General features: G+C 50.5%; 1 long non-coding RNA gene and 1 other non-coding gene across 2 annotated transcripts in view; one reads left to right on the top strand and one right to left on the bottom strand.

The window, feature by feature from the left end:
- Positions 1-6,804, bottom strand: part of LOC140394829 (uncharacterized) — a 73,917-nt gene extending 67,113 nt beyond the window's left edge. Inside the window, exon 1 of the long non-coding RNA XR_011936021.1 lies at positions 6,626-6,804. This is a non-coding gene — a long non-coding RNA (uncharacterized lncRNA). The remainder of the gene's footprint in view (positions 1-6,625) is intronic.
- LOC140395798 (U2 spliceosomal RNA) lies at positions 4,865-5,050 on the top strand. The gene has a single exon (XR_011936312.1). It is a non-coding gene; the product is annotated as a U2 spliceosomal RNA (small nuclear RNA).
- Positions 6,805-13,245: the final 6,441 nt, after the last annotated feature.

Genomic DNA, 13,245 nt, shown 5'->3' with positions numbered 1-13,245 from the left:
CTGGTTAACCATGTCAGATATGCGTGGGAGGGGGTACACGTCGAGCTGCGTGTACCGGTTGATGGTCTGGCTGTAGTCCACGATCATTCGGTGTTTCTCCCCAGTTTTAACTACTACCACTCGAGCTCTCCAGGGGCTGTTGCTGGCCTCGATAATACCCTCCTTAAGCAGCCGCTGGACTTCGGACCTGATGAAGGTCTTGTCCTGGGTGCTGTACCGTCTGCTTCTGGTGGCGACGGGTTTGCAATCTGGGGTTAGATTGGCAAAGAGGGAAGGTGGGTCGACCTTTAGGGTCGCGAGGCCGCACACAGTAAGGGGTGGTAAGGGCCTGCCGAATTTCAGAGTTAGGCTCTGGAGGTTGCACTGGAAGTCCAGGCTGAGGATTAGTGCAGCACAGAGGTTAGGGAAGATGTAGAGGCGGAAGCCACTGAATTCTACGCCCTGGACCATGAGCGTGACCGTACAGTACGCCCAGATGGCTACGCAATGGGATCCGGAGGCCAGGGAGATTTTTTGGTTGGTGGGGTGTATCGTGAGGGAACAGCGCCTTACCGTATCCGGGTGTATGAAGCTTTCGGTGCTCCCGGAGTCCAGCAGGCAGGAGGTTACATGTCCGTTGACTTTCACGCTGGTGGATGTGTTGGTCAGGTTATGCGGACGAGACTGGTCAATTGACATGGAGGCAAGTCTTGGTTGGTCATCGGGTAATGGGGCGGCTGGTGAGCCCGGGTCCTGGAACGCTGGTGGTGCCCATATGCTGAGGGGTGGACAAGATGGTGGCGCCTGAAGATCTTGAGGGTTACAAAATGGCGGCACCCATGGATCGCACGTTGCGGGGGTGGAACAAGATGGCGGCGCCCATGAAACGCACGTGTTGCGCAGAGGGGAAGATGGTGGCGCCCACTGGCCGCACGTGCTCTGGGGGGAGGGGATGGCGGCGCCCATTGTCCGTGACCAAGGGTGGTGGGGCGATAGCGGCTACTGAGCGGGCCTGGCACACCGCGGTGAAGTGGCCCTTCTTCCCGCAGGCTTTACAAAGGGCAGCGCGGGCCGGGCAGCATTGGCGGGGGTGCTTCTGTTGGCCACAAAAATAGCATTGGGGGCCCCCGGGGTTTGCTGGCTGGCGTGCAGCGCAGGCGTAATGGGTGGGCAGCGCGCCCGCTGGGGCAGCTGTCTGTGGGGTCCACGAAGCGTAGGAGGGGTGTGCTGCGCGGCTGGGGGTGTAGGACTGGACGTTGCGCAGGGCGACCGTCATGGAGAGCGCTCACGTTTTAGTCTCTGCAAGGTCGCGCGTGGCCCCTTCTAGGAGCCGCTGACGTATGAGATCTGACCCAATTCCAGTCACAAAAGCGTCCTGCATAAGGAGGTCTGAGTGTTCCGTGGCCGTAATGGCCTGACAGTCACAGTCCCGGAATAGTGGGAAAAGGGCCCGCCAGAAGTTTTCTATGGACTCACCAGGGAGTTGAGAGTGAGTGGCGAGTGCGTGCCTGGCGAAGAGCGTGTTCGTTTTCTGTGCTTAGTTGTCCTTGAGTAGAGTCATGGCTTCGGCGTAGTTCGGCGAGTCCTGGATTAAAGGAAAGACTTTGGAGCTCATCCTGGAATATAAAATCTGAATCTTCTGACCCTCCGGAACAGGGGTTGGTGCCGCATTGATATACGCTTCGAAGCTAGCTAGCCAGTGCTGGAAGTCCGTTCTGGCGTCGCTGGAGTGCGGATCCAGCTGCAGGCGATCCGGTTTGATACGGACGTCCATCATTAGAAACTGATAGCAATAAACTGAGGCACGATCAATTGGACAAAGACGATAGTTGAATACTACTGAGGCTTTATTGCTATCAGATGTGTGGCCTCCCACAGCAGCTGGCGAAATGGCTGCTGGCTGGAGGACACGCATATTTATACCCCGTCTCCTGGGCGGAGCCAGCAGGCAGGGACTACCAGTGAACCTGCAGTACAGGTCCTACCGTATATCACCTAACACAGGTGCAACAGTGGTTTACCACATGAACAAGAACCATGGCTGGGAGTGAGCCAAACTCAACTTTCTCTTCCATCTCACCCTGCCCCCCTTCTCTCTCTCACACACGCATACACACACTGAGACCCCTCTCTTTCACAAACACACATACGCATCCCTCACCCCACACACACACATATACACACATTCCTTATCCACACACTCAGCCCTCAGCCCGGACACACACATTCATCCTTTACGCACACACACTCTCACATCTCACCCATATTTACGCCTCGTCCCTCACACACTCTCAACCCTCATCACTCTCTACTGGACTGCGAGCATTTTCATCCTCATGCACCCCCACCATCCCCTTGAATCATCACATCCTGCCTCTTCCAGTGCAGCAAGTCTCTCCTTCCCCTACCTAGTCAGGAGTGAGTCTCTCCTTCCCCACTGTCCCAGCCCGGAGCGATACTGTCCCTCCCCCACCCGGCATACTGCAGTCTCTCTCTCTGTATTTCTCCCCAGTACTCTAGCTCCCGGACCCCACACGCTGCAGCCTCTAATGCTGTTCCTCCAATCACAGGCTTGCTCTCTTCCACATTAGTGTCAGATAGGCTCACTCATGAGGGCGTTAGTGAACCAGATGGATGTTTACAACAACATCAGTTGTCACAGTCACCATTCCTCGGCTAGTTTTTAATTCCAGATTTATTGGTTGAATTTAACTTCCACCAGTAGGATTTGAACCCAAGTTCCCAGAGCAATAGTGCAGGCCTCTGGATTACTAGCCCAATGACATTACCACTACACCACCATCTCCAGATAAGTAATGCTGGCAATACCAGCAGCAAAAGAACTGACTGTAGGCTGTAAGGCCCCCTTACACTTACCGCCACCCCCCCCCCACCCCCCCCCCCCCCCCCCCCACCCCCCCATCTTTACCCGACCCATTCTACTTTGCTTGCATGTAACATCTGGTGGGATTGTAGGAAGAATTACATCAAGTGTAGCCAAATGTTGAATTGGAAACAGAGGAATATGGAAACCAAATTGGTTAGCACAATTGCTTCACAGCTCCAGGGTCCCAGGTTCGATTCCAGCTTGGGTCACTGTCTGTGCGGAGTCTGCACATCCTCCCCGTGTGTGCGTGGGTTTCCTCCGGGTGCTCCGGTTTCCTCCCACAGTCCAAAGATGTGCAGGTTAGATGGATTGGCCATGATAAATTGCCCTTAGTGTCCAAAATTGCCCTTAGTGTTGGGTGGGGTTGCTGGGTTGTGGGGATAGGGTGGAGGTGTTGACCTTCAGAAGGGTGCTCTTTCCAAGAGCCGGTGCAGACTCGATAGGCCGAATGGCCTCCTTCTGCTCTTTAATTTCTATAAATCTACTCAGCCCTTGGTGCCAGCTCCTCTGTGCAATATTCCTTTAAAATGGACAAATAGTGAGAGGGAGATAAATGTATTGTTTCCAAGACAGTTTATGGAGATCAAGAAGGAGCAAGCAACACAAAGTGACATGGATGGAGGGACGGTAATCAGAGGTGAGGTGGAGATCAGCTATGATGTAAATGAATTGCATGGGAGGCCTGAGGGGTTGAACAACCTCCTCCAGTCCCCAGCAGTTCCACAATCCTAAATTACAAAAAACAAGCGGCTGGATTCTCCGTCGGCGGGATCCCCCGCTTTGCCGGCAGCGCACTCATGTCGGCAGATTTCCCGACGGCATAGGGGTGCCCACAGTGGGAAACCCCATTGGCTGGTTGCCGGGATGGAGGATCCCGCTGCCGGTGGGGATGCGCCGCACCAGAAAATAGGTGCTGCCGGACGGAGAATCCCGTCTCCCTTGGAATGTGAAACAACAATGGGGCCAGCAGAACGAAAATAAGTTACCCCATTACTTAAAATAACATAAATGGCTACTGTATATAGTTTTAAGTAAGTGCTGCTTTGTGGAGGTGCAGTTTGTAGGGTGAAGGGAAGGTGAAGGTCATTTTTGTCTGTATAAAATTAAGGGGCTAAGCTCTGTGTCAAATGCATGATTAATGTCCCAATTTCTGGAAGGGATAGCAAAGATACAGTTTGAGCTCAAAATACTTTCCAATGCAAATTTTTTTAAATCCTCAGAAGGAAACAAATTAATTATTTGTGTTTTACATGAGGAATGTTGTTGTCCATTTTGTAATTGGAATGGGGAGTCACGATATACAACCTATCTCATGCCAATCTCTGACATATTCCTCATGGTTAAATGCTGTCAATAAGAGGTGTTTGGGAGGCCAATTCCTGTTGTGTGCTGGAGCATCTGTTTCTATTTAATTGACTGTCCCAGGAATGGAGCCTTCTGGCAAGGGTGGTAAATAATTGAATGAAAGTAACGCACTGAGACTTCTGAAGAATGAGGCTTTGGTAATAGAATTCATGTCTTTCACAGGCTTGAGTGCACGTCTTTAATGCAAGACTCCCTGCATGAATGAAATGTTAATACTGTTTCTTCAACAAAACTGGGTACACTTCAGCAGGTTAACCACCAGGCCACAGCCTGCTCAATGTAATGTCAACGAACAAAACACAAAACAATGCCAAGAGGTAGCTGATCCCTCGACATTTTGAATGGAGTTTACCCATCGGGGGAGATTTTGCACAGGTACCGAATTAAGAAAACTGAAGAGAGTTTTATTGTTGGCGCAGGTAGCAAATTGGCGGCCCAGTATGGAGCTGGACCATACATACACTGAAGGAAGATTTGGTTTGAAGCCTGGTCAATGCTGAGCCAGGTGACCTCAGTTTGCACTGTGGTCGGTACAAGAAAGAATAATATTTGCCACTGGGGTTTATTGCATTTAGGCCATTTGAATTGGTCTGAGGCCATGACATATAGGGTCCATTAAAATTTATGAAAGATATCGCTTCTCAGCCTTTTGGCTAAGATCAAGTGTGGTAGCCTTTTGGCTCAGATCTGGTATGTCCCTCTTGGGGGGACCATGAATTGGATTCAATTTGAATTTGAATTGGTTTTTGGAGCAGGCGAGGAGCTGGATTAGGGGTTCGCCCCTGACCCACACACCGAACCCTGGCTTTGGAACTCAGAAAAAGTAATTACATTTTTTTTTTTAAAAATTGATGAAAGAGAAGTTTCTGAAACAAAAGGATGAATCTAATCCCTTGTCCAAATCTCTTGGATATTCATGGCAATATTCATGGACATAGGCCCTAATCATGGTTCTGAGAGTTTGACGATACCTCTCCAAAGCTCCTTGAGTTTGTGGGTGATAGACAGTTGCTTGATACCTAAACTACAAATTATATGCTGGAAAATTTCAGACACAAATTTAGAACCCTGGTCAGATTGTACTTCTAAGTATAAGCCATATCGTGTGAGGAACTGCGTCAACTATTCCACTACTACCTTCACTGTAATTATTGTTAATGGTATAACTTCCGGAAGTCAGGTAACGTCCTGAGGTCATCGATACAAGCATTGCGAAAGCGGCGCCACCCCCGATTCTGTCGTAAGCCAAAATTCTCCGGCCGGTTGCCGAACGCTAATTCGGTGTTGGCGACCGGAGAATCCAGCCCCATATTTGTGCTTGTGTTACCTACAGTGCTACAGACTAAGAGCTGGGTGGTGAAATCAGCTGGAGTAGTTCCATCTTAGAACACGTGAATTAGGAGCAGGAGTAGGCAACGTAGCCTCTCGAGCCCGTTCCACCGTTCAATAAAATCTGATCCTTAAATTTACTCACTGTCCCAGCATCCACCGCACTGAGTTAGTGAATTCCACAGATCCACAACCCTTTGGGAGAAGTAGTTTCTCCTCAACACTGTTTTAAATTTTCTACCTCTTACCTCTCGTTCAAGAATGCTCCACAAGAGGAAGCATCTGTTTGATGTCTACTTTATCCATACCTCTTATCATCTTGTATGCCTCAATTTGATCTCCCCTCATTCTTCTAAACTCTAGAGAGTATAGGCCTAAAACTGTTCAATCTCTCTTCATACGACAAATCCCTCATCTCTGGAATCAACCTCATGAACCTCCTCTGAATTGCCTCCAATGACAATACATCTTTCCTTAAATAAGGGGACCAAAACTGAGCACAATACTCCAGATGTGGTCTCACCAATGCCTTGTATGGTTGCAACAACACTTCTTTACGTTTGTACTCTCTCCCTTTAGCTATGAATGCCAACATTCCATTCACTTTCTTTATTACCTGCTGTACCTGCATGCTAGTTTCCTTTGACTGTGTTTTTATCTGCTTCCTGTAACTGTTCTGCCTCCTTATCATCCCTCGGACTCGCTGTAACCATGGGTGAAGCTACAACCTTCACTCCTGTTAAATCATTCCCCAAAAGTAGGTCGACTCCAACAATGGTAACTTCTTAACCACCCCAACAACTATTGGACCTGACACTAAATCACCCCAATTGCACTTTATACAAGGGAACTGGGATATAATCTCCACTTATCGCATTCACTAACACCTTAACTTTCATTGAACTCTCCAGAAGGAAAACCAAATCACTTTCCAGTAAGAGAGTTTGCATAGCACCTGTGTCCCTTAAAATATTTATGGGTTTGGCTACATAATTTAATGATCATGGGTTGGTCTTCCCCTCAGAGAAAAACACTGCGCATTTCCCAACTACTTCATTACCATACCTGTTCCTGCAGCAGTGTTCACCTCAGGACTCCTAGTTCTTGAGAGAGTTACAGTCTGTCCTCTAGAATTCTGCATCTTTGTTCCCTTTTCAGAATCCTATGTTTTCAGAATCCTCTGTTTTCAATTTGCAATTTGAATATTCGACAGAGCACAAAGTCAAGCATGCAATAAATTCATCAGCTTTTATGAAGCCTGTTTGAAAGTCCCCCACCCTCCTCCTCCTCCTCCTCGGGGGAAGTGCCCCAACCCTCACCACCACCTTTTTCCCTCGATCCCCAAAGACTGGAGTCGACATGTCAGACAATCACGCACTGACAGTGAAGAGAAGGAAAAACTTAAGGGAACAAAAGAAAAGTCAGATTCTGACAGAGTAGATTGGGGGGGATCAGAGTGGGAATGACAGATGATTTTAACACATCTCTTGACAGGATTTTTGATTTTATTTTGCTATGATGAGTAATGAACCCTGCCCAGATAACGGGCTGTGTTCAACTTCCGCGGGCAACCCTCAAATAAATATTGTCTGAGTGTCAAGAAGGCAACAAAGTTTGTATTTGAAAGTCGTACGTGTTTCAAACTGGCCTAGTTTCCAGAGATGGGGGAAGAGCAAAGAATTCAAGTTTCTGACAAAGTCATCTTGCATATATTCCCATGCACAAATCAAACTGTATTAGCTAAACGGTTTTGATGTAAATATGCTGTTTAAGCGTCATTTATTTCAGCCTCCACATTGTTTGAGGTGCTGATGCCAAAGCTGGCAAATGGGACTTGATTCAATTGCCAGGCATTGCTGCAGGAGCAGAAGGGAGGTTAGCAATGATCACTTAACCCAATACGCCTTATTATTTGGAAGACTAACCACAATCTTGCTGATAGGAGTTCACAACCAATTACTGAATAAATATCAGAAAAGAAAGGATGTGTTTATAAATTGCCTTTTATGGCCTCAGGCCATCCTAAGTACTCGACAATCAATGAAGTGCTTATGAAGTGTAGCCAGTATTGTAAAAGCATGAACTGCAGTAGCCACATTACACAGAGGAAAGTCCAACAATTAGCACTGCGACTACAACAGTTTCAGGGATGTTGAGGGGTCAGTAATACACTGGGCACCAGGAAGATAACGCAGTGCTTTTTCAAACAGTCTCATGTGATCTTTAAAGTCCACCTGAGAGGACACACTGCTGGACAACATCTCAACAGCAACACAACAGGGGCGGCATTCTCGTGTTGACGCTGGGACTGAATAGCATAGGGTTCGCTTTCCCATTGGGGGTACTTGTTCCGGAGCAATTCAGGACACGCTAATGGATCAGCACTCTTCCCACTCAAATCTAGAGCAATTCTAATTGCCACCTGTATCAGATTCGCTGTGGCCAGAATTGGCTCTGGGGAGCTTGAGAAGCTGGAGGTGCTTTTAAGCACTCCACTCCACACTATTATGGGCCAGGGTTTAGAGAACCCCAAAGCGTATCATGGAGTTCACCTGACCCACAACTTTTAATAGATTGTGGTATGGGGAGCACACGGCCCATTCTACAGGTGTGGTAGAGCAGAAAAGGACAAGTATTTTTTAAAGCAAAACAATGTTTATTCTATGAACGCAAGTTAATCTTTTTAAAACATACAGTGAACATCTTAGCAACCATTAATTCAAATACAACCCCCAAAGAATACAACACTAAGTAATCCTTAATAACTTCCCAAACAACATCCAGACAAAAGGAACTCCTTTTAACAGAAGCACATTAGGTTTACATTCACTACTGAGAACATTTATAATTCTGAATTCACCAAATGATCAAGAGATAGTCTTTTGATGGCAGAGAGAACAGCAGTACACCTGCTTGGTCTGGCTTCAGCTCCAACACTGAAAATGAAACTGAAACACACCCTGCAGCAACCAGCCTAAAACAAAAGTAAAAAGCTGACAGACAGCCCAGCTCCACCCACACTCAGACATCACTGCAGTAGTAAACATCCATTTCTTAAAGGTACTCTCACTACAGATATTTATATACACACCCATTTTATAAACACCCATTTCTTAAAGGTACTCTCACATGACACCACACACTCCCAGTCCAGCCAAGAAGATGGTCCCGCGAAGAACTGCACCACACTTTACAGATGGAGAGCTGGTTGCGTTGGAGAAGAGGCAGGCATCCTCTTCCCCAGGGTGGGCAGGAGGCTACTGCCAGCCGATGTCAACCGGGCCTGGACGTAGGGGACGGAAGTGGCCAATGTTGTGGCCCTCACCAGCAGGCGGACAGGCATGCAGTGCCAGAAGAAGATGAATGACTTTCTTAGGTCAGCTCGGGAGTGTCACCACCTCTGTGTCCCTGGCATCATTCCCATCTCTCATTCCTTATCCATGCCACCCCCCCCCCACCCACTCCTCTTGAGCCCAATCAAAGCCCATTAGCTTGCATCCCCCTTCCATCCCATGGCCAGCACACATGCAGGGATCGCCCGGGTGGACAGTGTAATGTGAGCCCGAAGCCAGGGGTCAGACTTTGTCAAATGATGAGGAGCACCAGAGCTCATCTCACAGGGAGTCATCATCATCCTCCGTCCCATGGACTGGACCCATTGATACTGCCAATCCAGGGCGACACCCTGTGGTGATGCTGATAGGACCTTCGGCGGGGGGTGGGGGAGCTGGGGTGGTGGGATGAAGTGAAGGGGGGAGGGCAGGGGAGGATATGAGTGGCTTTGGGGGAGTATGGAGAGCTGGGACAGGCAGCAAGGCCCCCTAGTCGGCGAACCAGGAGGTGATGAAGTTGTCCTGTGTACGTCAGCGCTGGTGTACAGGTTGGGTGGCCTGTTTTGTCACCTCAGGTTCCATGCCCTGGTCCTCCTGGCCATCCTCCTCATTCCACTCATCAGATGAGGGCTGGCATTCATCCTCCTCCTCCAGCATGCCCCCCCCCCTGCTCTGCCATGTTGTGCAGGGCGCAGATGACCACCACAATGTTCAAAACCCTCCTTGGCTCTATTGGAGTGTCCCACCAGAGTGGGCCAGGCATCAAAACTGCATCTTTAGGATATTGATGCACTACTCAATGGCACTCCTGATTCCTGCAAGAGTGTCGTAACGGTTTACCACGTTGGGCTGGGGCCTCTGGACAGGCGTAATGAGCCAAAACCTCTGTGGTAAACCTGGTCACCCAACAGCCAACCACACACTCGAGGGAGTGCCTCAAAGGTGCCGGGAACTAACAAGTGCATGATGATGTAAGCATCGTGCGCACTGCCTGGGTATCAGGCACAGACGTCCATGATGGACAGCTGGTAGTCACACACCAATCGCACATTCAGGGAGTGAAAGCCCTTCCTGTTGATGAAGAGCACCCACTGATGAGCCGATGCCCATAGGGGGACATGTGTCCCATCCATCACCCCCTGGACCTGGGAAGTGCCAGCTATGGCTGCGAATCCTGCTGCCCGGGCGTACTGGTGGAATTAGTTCAGACTTAAGGTTATATAGTCCACTGCTTGGTCATAGAAGACATCCGTAACAGCATGAGTGTACCTATGTGAGATGTCTGAGATATCCCAGACAGGTCCCCACTTGGCGACTGGAAAGACTCCGAGGCAAAAAGGTTCAGAGCGACCGTCACCTTGATGGGTGTCCTCCTTCATAACCCGCAGTTCCAGGTGCGCCATTATCTGGCACAGATGTTGCACGGTCTCCCTGATTAACCAATTAGTCTTCGGCAACACGCTTGGTCCCGCAGGTCCACGAAGGACATGTCTTCATACGGTGCCTGCTTTGCACCTCCTCCTCAGTCTGTTGGATGGCCAGCTCTACAGCCTCACTGGTTGGCACTTGCTCTTGGGGAGCAGGGTCTTCCCCGAGCAGTGCATGTGCCTGCAGCCTCCATGCATCTGCAACGACAGCTGCGGCCGAGTAAATTGCAAGCCTTCCTGGCTGTACTCCCGAACTTAATTCCCTAAGAAGACCTGTTAGCAAGATGAGTACTCCCTTGCTTATCCAGATCCAACAGGCTACATGGTGACCCTGAGTTGTACTTCAGCTCCACCCTCTGTATGTCCCCCCCAATTCCACCCGCTCCCCTCTGCTGTTTCGCCCGATATGTTGTCTTCCACACTGCACCCCTGTCCCCGGCAGTGGGTAGCCCTGGGGAGACACTATTCTCAACCTCCCCCCCACACCCGGGCCCTGTCGACAAGGGTACGAGTGGCTGCCACAACCCGTGTCAGCGATAGGCTCTGCAGCGCCTGTCCTGTTTCCCCGTGAGATCCACTGTGCGTGCCCTTACTGGGTGGGCCGTGTGTTATCCTGCCAGCAGGGTCGCCACAGGTTGCGCGGTGGAGAGGGTCACGGTGTGCCACCAGTTGCCTCCATGCTTGAGGTTTGTGTATGGGCAGGTCCTATTGATGGGGGTGAGATGGGGAAGTGGTCATCTGCTGGAAGCGTACCTAGAGTGTGATGTGGGGCCTGGGTGTCACACGCAGGTTGTGACTACCTGACCGGGGGAAGGATGGTTGGGAGCAGGGGCACAGTGGGAAGGCAGGACTTGGAGGCAGCTGGTGGTCCTGTAGAGTGGACTCGGTGATAGTGTCACTGGTGAAGCCTCTGCCCTGAGTGGGACAGTGTGCCAAGGAGGGTGCCAAGGGCCATGGTGCGTGTGCCCTTTGTTTGGAGTGAACTCTTCTATTCCTCTGCTTCCCCTACAGTGGGGCTGTGCTTCTGCTGAGTGCACTGAGGAGTGGCAGCGCCTGGTGGGCCACTGATTGAGTTTGGCCACGCCCATCCCACTGATGGGTCGGCTGGGTCTGAGGTTTTCCAGAGGGACGGACTGGGTGGGCTCCAACTGACCAAAGGCTCTGTGAACATTTACAGAATACAGTGAGCAGTCAGCAGAGTGAGCAGCTAGGGGCCTGAACCTTGTACCAAATGAGTGCCTTTAAATGAAAAATACTGCAGCAATGGTGGTCAGAGCCAGGCCACCCCAATCTTGGGGGAGACACCCCGAGTTCTTGGACCTGTCACCGAACTGCTGCCCACTAATTCCTTCAGCGCTGGCAGTCACCCTCCAGCAAGCGGTACAGTTTGAAATATTTTCCACAACTTTGCTTACCTTCTCTCTCCCCCTCAGCAGCCATTGTGCCCAGTCCACGCTTGTAAATACCTGTAGTAAACCGCACCTGCACAACTTCAACCTGAGAGGGACACAGCATTGCGGAGGCTCTAGCATACATGGCCGGATGTGCTAATAGCATTTAAATGCATGCAATGCCAGTTTTGCATGCTGCCGTCGGCGCGGGGCCGCGTCTCGTTACCGCCACCAGCGAGGGACTGGAGCGTGGAGTTCAGTTCAGAGACAGACGCCCAGTCCATCACCCAATTGCGATTCGCATTTCCGGCATCACACGGCAGAGAATTCAGGCCCACTTTTCTGAAGCAGGACTTGAACCCATAATCTTCTGACTCGAGGGGCAAGACTTCTGCCACCGAGCCCTGGTTTCCACATCAGAAGGGCGAGCCGTAAATTTTACTCATCCATATCTGTGAAAATCTGTTTAGCATCTGGTCGTATAGTCTCTTTGTAGGACCATGAATATGACGCAAGGCAGGTTGTATTAACATCAATCAAGGCTTTATTGAGCAGACTTGTTCCCCAGCAGCTCGGTTACAGAATGCAGTTGCTGGGAGAACCTGGGTTCTTATACCCGCATTTCTGGGTGGTGCCCAGTAGGCGGCAGATCCTATCAGGACCCAGTATCCATCCACCAATAGCCTCTCGGCATCACGGTGTACCGTATTACCCCTAATATATACCACCACATTCACCCCTTGTTAAAAAAGAACCCGGCGGGATGGTGGGTCGTATAGTGGTAGGGGTTTACAGGGTCGGTATTGTGCCGTAACTATTAACTGTATACAATAATATCACTTTAACTGGGCCATGCATGGTTGGCATTGTGCCGTAACTATTAACTATATACAATAATGCCGCCTTACTGGGCTCCTGAATCATTGACATGACTTAAAGCGATTCGATGAGCCGGGTGGGTGCCCTGGTCGTCTTTTCCGATTGTTTCAGGCCGGGTGGTGGTGATGGTGCTGGCTCGAGTCCCGTCGTCTCTGGGAGCGTAGCGCTGTCCGTCCCTGTTTCCTTACTCCTGGGTGGGCCTGGGAGGAAAACCGATCCCCCCGGGAAGGGAGTGGCTGTGGGATGCGCCGGCGGGAATGAGGGGGTGATTGGTGTTGGGGGGGGCGGTGTAGGGAGCTCCGGCGGGCGCCAGGTCCCGCAGGGAGACCGTGTCCTGTCGGCCATCGGGGAACGCCACGTAGACATATTGCGGGTTTGCGTGGAGGAGATGTACCCTTTCCACCAACGGGTCTGATTTGTGCGCTCGCACATGTTGCCGGAGCAGGATGGACCCCGGGTATGCCAGCCAGGTCGGAAATGACGTTCCAGAGGAGGACTTCCTAGGGAAAACAAGGAGGCGCTCGTGAGGCATTTGGTTAGTCGTGGTGCACAGCAGGGAGCGGATAGAGTGAAGGGCATCCGGGAAGACTTCCTGCCAGCAGGAAATTGGGAGATTCCTAGACCGGAGGGCCAGCAGGACGGCCTTCCAGACCGTT

Source organism: Scyliorhinus torazame, chromosome 18 (genome assembly GCF_047496885.1).
Source record: "Scyliorhinus torazame isolate Kashiwa2021f chromosome 18, sScyTor2.1, whole genome shotgun sequence".
NCBI lineage: Eukaryota > Metazoa > Chordata > Chondrichthyes > Carcharhiniformes > Scyliorhinidae > Scyliorhinus > Scyliorhinus torazame.
The sequence above is the reverse complement of the archived record's forward strand: the minus strand, read 5'-3'. Positions and strand labels throughout refer to the sequence as shown.